Genomic DNA, 9021 nt, shown 5'->3' with positions numbered 1-9021 from the left:
ATATACTGTATTTAGAAATCCATGTTTTAATTCTGACCCTAATAAAGAAATAGTATATGTACAAATCCACTTCACATTGCCTTTGGGCATTGGGTCTATTGGATTTGGTTTCCATTGTCTTCTTTTTAATTAGGACAAAGATATACCACACAAAATCTAATTGTTGAAACAGATGGCTTAGTCATTCCCACCAAAAACCACAAAGCAGTCATCAAGAAAGTGGCCCGTCTTAGTTTAATGCCAAACTAATTTACTCCACTTGTCTTTCATGCTACATTTGGCCTTGGCTTCAGCAGGCTGTCTGAATATGTGAAAATATTTTCCATTTAATTGGTTTGGATCTGCGTTCTGGCTCATCCTGACGACAGCGAGACCCTTGGGTAAAGTTTTGACAGAAGCTCTTTTTCGCTAATGTACCTGGAAGCGGCCGGGATATGAAGTACTTGTGCACCGTATGTACAAAAGTGAGCAGCAAAGCCAAAGATGGGGAGGAAACAGAAGAAGAAAAAGCTTAAAGAGAACCTGTGGGAGAGAAATGTGTTAAACAGGCAGAAGGACCAGATAACTGCCAGCAGAAACTGTCAGCATATTCAACTTATCTAGCATTTGTCCCTCCAGTTCTGCCTGCAGCTGTCACCAAAGTCGATATGCAAATAGTAACTTTTAGTGTTTTATTTTCCCTATGACAAATCAGCACCAGAGGCCTCTATAGAACTTCCCTGCTTCCCTAGAGGCCTAAACAGGTTACCCAATCAGACCATTCATGATTAGGGATTCAATTCCAACACGTAAGGAGCTAAATAATCACTCTTCTTAGCATTTTTGTTGATAGGAGACAAAATGAATTAGCAGTCAATGTAAGGTCGGGGTTGTAGGGATTTATGGAATTTCTAGCTCAATTGGTGAGCATTCGACTTTTTGCAGTACACAAAACTAGCTATAGAATTTTACATTTCAGTAGACACTCATGTCATGCAATGCAGCTGACATGTAGCTACAAATCACCCAAAAAATTGATAAGCGAGATTTTCAGCTGCTACAAAGCTGCTGTGTGACACGGCACTTACTTGCTCAGCTGTCCATAGATGAGCAGCAGACGATGGGGATAAACCGTTGTGGTGCTACATCCTGCATCCTGCATGAAGGTTCCAATCAGACCTACGTTATAGTGACACAAATCTCAGGAGTTAAATCCTAAAAATACATTCAAGTACCCTAACTATTAACATAAATGTATCTTATTTTTGTATCACTCGGCTGTAGGTCCTCAAATCACCTCGGAATTGGTGCTGACATTGTCCTTCCTTCTGGAGGGGGGCTACTTTTGTTCCTCATGAGTCCCTGTGGGTTGTACAGTAGCCACCGCTCCAAGCTCACTCCCGTAACGGACTACAATCTCAATACAAATCAGTAAACTGAACCCGAGATTGTAGTCCATTACATCCCCTTAGTGTCAGGGCAGACAACTCACACAATATACATCTCAACAAACAAACATACAACAGTCACCTAGCACACACAGGCAATGCACATTGAGTGCACATAAATAATTTATAATACCACTTACTGTTATATTAAAGAAGAACTCCAGGCAGAAGAAAACTTAACCCCTTCAGTGGGGCTACCCTCGCCACGGGAGCGAAGGGGAAGAGAGGCTGCAGATACTGGTCTAGCATACAGTGAGGAAAATAATTATTTGATCACCTGCAGATTTTGTAAGTTTGCCCGTTGTTGTTAGGAGCACCTTCTTAAATTTACAGGATTAATCTGCGTACCACATCGCCAGTCTGTGGGAGCCAGAATTAATGGTTGGTAGGGGATCAAATACTTATTTTACTCACTGAACTGCAACTCAATGTATAACATTTGTATCATGTGTTTTTTCTGGATTTTTGGTCGATATTCTGTCTCTATCATTTAAAATACACCTATGATAAAAATTATAGAACTTTAATTTCTTTTTAAGTGGGCAAACCTACAAAATCTGCAGGGGATCAAATAATTATTTGCTACACTCTATCTTTTTTTATTTTACACCCTAGACTAAAATGAGTACTTAACTCTTACAGTGCAGAGGTAGCCCCACTACCAGGGTTACATTTTCTTCTGCTCTGAGTTGTTAGATAACCATGGTGGATGCGTGGTGGAATTTTTATTTCTGCTCTTAAAGGATCATTATGATGCAAGTGATTTTCACTCAGCCTCATAATCTGAGCTGACCTGTGACAATGAGACTGAACACATACCATCGCTCGCTCACTTTTCGATCTATCCCTGCAGAGAGCCGTGACTGTCACTCATGGCTCCCTGCAGGGATTCCCCCCCTCCCCTGTCCGATCCTCCAGCGCTGACTGGCGCCACGGAAGGGGGAGGGCACCGCTGGCTCTGCCTCTGGATAGGCAGAGCCAGCTGTCACTCACGCAGCTGGGTGGATCTCGACAGCAATGTCGGGATCCGTTCCGGCTGCGGCGTCTCAGTATACCACCAGCTGTAGCTTGCGGTGTACTGAGCTTTGGGTCACGGGAGAGCGCTAGTTTGTGTTCTCCCATGACCCTTAGGACAACTATGGGGAAAAGCCCTGACCCCATAGTTCTCTTTTAACATTGCACTGACATTCTTTTTATATGTAATGAAGTAATGTCTACATTTTCCTTGTTGTATTTTAACAAGGTGCTGATCTGGAATCCAGTGAAATATGGTGGCTTGGTTGGTGCACAAGTGCAATGTGTTCATCAACTTACAGGAGACGGGAAACCGCTCTGACAAGCTGTAAGTATTAAACCTTCACATACATGGGTCACAGCATGGCTACATTTATTCCTATTGAATAAAGGATCCTACTTGTGTATATGGAGTTATGCTTTAAAAATATGGAGAGAGACAATATGACACTGCGGCTGCCACGCTCACACAGCCATATTTGTTGCGCTAACATGACCATATTGCTGGAGCTTTTATGTTGTATTCCAGATGGCCATGCTAACTTATTATCTGTGCATGCATGAGCAAACATCCTGCATATATAGGACATATATTTGTCCTGTTCTCCCTGTTGTATTTTTAACCCTTTAATGGCAAATGTAAAACAATCCTTAATGCCAGTTTTGCAACTTTGCCACGTGTTAGTAAAACTGGACATTTTTGCAATTACTTTGTTTATCTAGGTGAACTATACCTTATTTTGCAGGTTTGGGCCTTTATTTGGTGGTAAATGGTGATAGATATCTCATACGTTTCTTTTTATTATTAAATAAAAGTCGGTCCAAAATAGTTTTAAAAAAATTACATTTAGCTGTACATATTTCTTGCCATTACCATGACCCACCAACAAAAAAATCCTCAAATAATTTCTACTCCAGAAGTTCACAGCAATACCACATATGTCCACGTCCTTTGTACCCGTAGCAGGGCCCAGAAACAAAAGTGCAAGCTTAGCTTTTTTTTTTTCTCTATCTAAATGCATGGTGCTAAACCTTGCACTGACATTGAGGAGACACCGTACTGGGGAGGCTTCCAATTACAGTCCTCACATTATCGGGGCTGGTCCTCCTGGCTCCCAATCATTAGTTTAAGCCCAGAAGCTGCTGATGAGAGCTCCATCTTGGTGCTGGGGGTGCTTTGGAACACGCTTCCAGCTTAAACGCATGCTGCATATATGCGACACCATGGAATAAGCCTATTTCTGGGACGTTGCATATACATTGCCTGGCCAAAAAAAGTCACAAACTCTATTTTATTGGACGGCCTTTAGCTTTGATTATGGCACACATTCACAGTGGCATCATTTCAATAAGCTTTTATGCAATGTCACAACATTTATTTCCATCCAGAGTTGCATTAATTCTTCACCAATATCTTGAAGTGATGATGGGAGAGTCAGACCACTGCATAAAGTCTTCTCCAGCACATCCAAAAGACTCTCAATGGGGTTAAGGTCTGGACTCTGTGGTGGCCAATCCATGTGTGAAAATGATGTTCCTGCTCCCTGAACAACTCTTTCACAATTTGAGCCTGGTTTATCCTGGCATTGTCATCTTGGAATATGCCCATGCCATCAGGTAAGAAAAGATCAATTGATGGAAAAACCTGGTCATTCAGTATATTCAGGTAGGCAGCTGACCTCCTTTTTGGGGACATAACATTGCAAAGCTAGACCTATCCAATGGACTTTTTTTGGGCCAGCCAGTGTGTGTGTGACACAGTTGGGAAAGTTTTAAAATTAATTTAAATGTAACGTATAGAGATTGCATTAGGAGATGCTGGAACACACAAAGCTGAACAGGGTTGGACACTAGCAGGAAGAGCTTACTTTTGTAGAAAGCCAGTAGCTGACTCAGCCCATTATGCTGAACCTATAACCAAAATACCACTTTTGGGTGAACTTTCCCATTAAAATAAAAACGCTTAACATCAAATGCATTTTTTTTTTTTTGAAGCAGCTCAATGCTTGTATTATTAATAAACTGTATGCAAACTTCTCCTATCCTGTCCCCTTTGGTCTGTTAAGTACACCATTGGAAGCCTTTTGTTATATATGTCGGATAAGTTAAAAAGAATACCTGTTGAACTTGTTCGAAATCTTGTGAGCTGATAACATCCTGTGCTCTTTGCCTGGGCGGACTGTTGTAAATGACATTGTTCTTTGAGGACTATAGAACCATGCTCCTCTATGTTATGGATAATAGAAGAATGATGAGATTCTGTAGATTCTGTAGTCTTATCTTGTTTCTGTTGTTCTGATACAGAGGGGTGGATGAGTATTATCATCCTAGGACAGGAAGGGTGTTACTAACACAATCACTAGGTAAAAATAAAGAAGAATAAGCTTGAAACAAGAAAACTAATGCAGCCACAACATATAAAGACCAGTGAGCTGGAATATATTACATTTTTGGGGGTTTTTGGGTTGACATAAGCTTTAAATAAATAAGACTGCAGCATAGATGTGAAAATGGTGTGGCTGTTTAGATGTCCATTAAACTAAAAAATTGCTGTTTAGGGTGACAGCCTAGCACAGCACACAGAGTTTTATAATCTCCACAAAGAAGCAAAGAGGTGCAGCCTGACCAACCTTTTCATGCATCCACTCAAACAGCTTTCTGCAAACATTAACAGTGGGGTGTAAAATGTAGAACAGACCTGCAACATGGCAGACCAGAATGACCATATCTAAATGTTCTTTATATTTAGAAGTACTCATTTCTAAATGCAAGAAAAAGTATGAGTAAAAAAACAATAGTTGATCACATGGGGGTACCCTACAATACAATAGCCTCAGTTCATTAAAGAGAAGAATAGTGATTGGCTGACTGTCAGTAATGGGATGGAGGGGGGGGAGAGACAATAAAAGTTGTGACATTTTGGAGCAAGTGAACTAAACACGAGAACCTTTTTTGTTACTGATACAGTATATATATTTAGCACAGGCACTGACAGGGTTATTCACAAAAGGGTGAAGAGTTTGGAGTAGGCCGGAGAAGTGAACAATATAGGACAAGATAGCTGATTTGAAAAACGTCTCCAATTCAGCTCACTTTCCAGTTCAGCTATGTTGTCCTAGATTGTTCACTTCTACGAACTCTTTACCCTTTTGTGAATAACCCTGTTAATATTTTGGCACGTTGATAAAATGCTCAAAACCTAAAACTAAGGGCTTTATCATAACCCTCAACATAATACCTAACTCTAACACTATTGCCCTCAAAGTAACCCCAAACCATAACACCCAAAAACAAAGCAATTTCCTGAACAAACTTCTAGGATAACTCACGAGAGCCCACACTCAAAAATGATCAGTGCCTAATTTCACAGCCAGCTTCCTTGCTCAGAGGAGGACCAGATCCTATCTGCTTCTCTGCCATGTTCGGACCTTTTCTATCACATGGAACCAGCACATTGTCATACCGTAATCATTGGACCCAGTCTCTACTGCCATTCACATATGTTACAAAAAGCCCATATGCAGACTCACAGGTTTAAATAAACCAATCAAGAAGAAGAGTTTTCCATTCAGGGCAATCGAAACTTTGCCCTGAATGAAAAACTCTTCTTGGTTCTTGATTGGTTTATTTAAACCTGTGAGTCTGCATATGGGCTTTCTTTTCTAAGAAGAATTCACCCTACACCCTGATACTCACTAAGGCCGGGCTACCCTGCTGCTTTGTTACTCCGTCAGAGCCTGCAGTACATACCTGGTCCTTCCAGGTATGAAGGACCATGTGATCTCATCCCAGAATGCAGTGCTCAAGCCTAAGTGGCCAATTGCCATTCCTGAAAACTGTCACGAGGAGGTGGAAGAAGTGGTTACCCTGTGTAAGCTCTGACATGATCCGAAATGCACAAGAGAACTTCAGTGGGCAGTATCTCGTTAAGAGCCCCTGTGCAATATTCTCAGTAAGGCCCCCACTTGTTGGGTTTTGCCCTACCTCAATTGCCCCTTTTGGGTACTCGCAAAGCAGAGAGTGCTAATTAGATGTGCCAGGAAGCAGAACTACAACAGGAATCTACACATCATGTTCAGGGTTTCTTCTTTTCAAACCCTCTGCAATCTAATCTAAAATCCCATTTCCTATGTCATTGCCCAACTAAACGTGAAATATAAATTCTGGGTGGCCTGTGTATGTGCATTCCTTCCACAGAAGCCCAGTACTGCTTTATGTACCTAGAGTGGTTCAGTTGAGCAGAGTCCCTGTTCTGCCTTTTGTTATGGAAATAGCACCAGTATTGCATCATTGTCCCTGAACAGCTATTTCATCTCCTATAGGCATTGTTAGCTGAAACATAATGCAAAATAATTGCATAACTAAAAGAATATTGCCATTTGGTGCTAAAACAGGAACGGGTAGGTGTGAAAAGGCAATTCATCTTTTTGTTCTAGCACAAAACTGCAGCGCTCAGTATTTGAATGTGTAGATACTAAATATAACCCCATGCTGTGCACCTGCTCCCCCTGAAGAGAACAGAATGGCATTCTATTGTAACCTGAGCACTAATTTTCATTACCTATGTGAACACATGCTGATCTCATTAATATTTCAGAACACACACCATCCCGTTCTGTGCTAGTGATTCGCAATATAGAACTTGTCTCTAGTCCAGTCGCTAGGCCTAGGTTCACTTACAGCATTTTATTGTGACCTTCAAAGACACTGGAGGAAGCCATTTTAACAGCGGAAGCAGTGCTTGTAACACACAAAAGTAAACATACTGCTTTATGTCAGAATTTTGCATGAAAAAAATACATTTTCCTTTGCATTGACCTTCTATTGCTCTATTCTTGTGGAGATCTCCCTTAAAGTCTAACTCTAGATCCTCCAACCTTTGACAATTTTTTGAAACGTTTTTGTATAGATACATTTTTTTAAACAGCCTTTTGGCCAGTCATGTGACTTGCTGATGTCCTCTTCCTCTTCTTGCAGCAACAGCAATGGACAACCTTCTATGATGCAGAGAACAATGCTCCCCCATGGGGCCCATGATGCTTTAGAGCCTTGGTTCTCAACTGGTGGGTCATGATCCAAAAGTGGGTCACGACCCTGTGTCCAGTGGGTCACAGTGAGCCTTCCACTTTTCTAGGCGAGAGGCTCCTCAGCCTCCACCATTCGCAGCACAGTAAGGTCTTACGCCAAAATATACTGCCCGGCACTGAGTCTAAGCTTGAGGTGTAGTGGGCAGCGGCTATGGCTGCGAGAGAGCTCCCTACATACATACAGCTCCCTTATGTGTCCTGTAATGGTGCCCGGACTAGAGTGACGCCACATTCTGGCTCCCGGCACCTCTACAGGGCACACAACTGAGCTGTGCAAGCAATGCACATATGGAGCTCCAGCACAGCAGCCTGCACTGAACCCCAGGCTGAGGATCCCACTCCAGTTCTTGTAAGGTAGAGAGATCTTAAAAAAGAAAAAACATTTTTTTTTGGGAGTGTGTATGTGTGTGTGTGTGTGTGGGAATGTCAGTGAGTGTGTGAGATTGTGTCTGTGGTTGTGTGTGCCTGTCAGTGTTTATGAGGGCCTGTTCACACTAGTACAGTGCAATAATCACACAGTCCCATGTCACTGTACCATGCAATCGCACCTACCACAAGTTCTGGTGTGGGATGTGTGTTACTTTGCCATTCGTTTGAATGGCATCCCAAATGCAGTGCGACATGGGTCGCGACCTAATGACCAAGGACAAATGTGGGTCCTGAGGTTACACAGGTTGAGAACCTGCTTTACAACTTACAGTAAAATTAATATTATCATTTAACTCATAGCAGGTGAAAATAAAGGGAGAAAAGCCTAAGAAAAAATGAATGCAGCCACCACATGCAATATATTACATATTTGCTTTTGCGTTTAGATACGCTTTAAGAACAGGGACAATATTAAAAAAAACTTGTTTGTTGTATCCCATAAGTGCATACCTTTGCTGAAACATTTGCAAAGCTTTTGGCAAGCCTAGGACAACTTTTGCCAAACCTTTAAAGCAGTTAGAGGAAGGTTAAAGGCCAAGTTCACATTTTAGACCATGTTATCCCTAAATATAGGTGCAACATGGTGCATGGTCACATATACCATACCCAAAGCTCAAACCACTTCTCTCTTACCTGACTCAGGGCTGCGTCTTCCGGCTGAAATTTGTGATCATTTGAGTTTACGTGGTTCTACATCCGTGGTCTCAAAGTTCCGATCCACGGGACTGATGTGCCCCACAGCCAGCTCACAAGTCAAGTACGTGGTCACAGACCGCGCACCAGACTTGCGGGAGCAGCTACACGGTCTGCATCTCTTTCGGATGCAGACTGCATAGCTTCTACTGTGCCGCCACTCAGATCCTTTCGGTCAGCGCTCTGATATCTTTCAGTGAACGCTGACCGAAAGGATTGATCAGTAAGGTCTGCAGCAGACCTTACCAATCATCCACAAGAGCACCAGGGAATCACTCGTGCCTCCTCACAGCCTCATCCCTGCAAAAAGGTAAGCAGGAAAGGGGGCGCTGTATTGTATTTGACATGTTATATGTGGGGGACTGAGAATT

Source organism: Nanorana parkeri, unplaced genomic scaffold (genome assembly GCF_000935625.1).
Source record: "Nanorana parkeri isolate BGI_ZX_2015 unplaced genomic scaffold, ASM93562v1 scaffold3246, whole genome shotgun sequence".
Classification (NCBI taxonomy): Eukaryota; Metazoa; Chordata; class Amphibia; order Anura; family Dicroglossidae; genus Nanorana; species Nanorana parkeri.
This window is presented reverse-complemented; position numbering follows the sequence as displayed.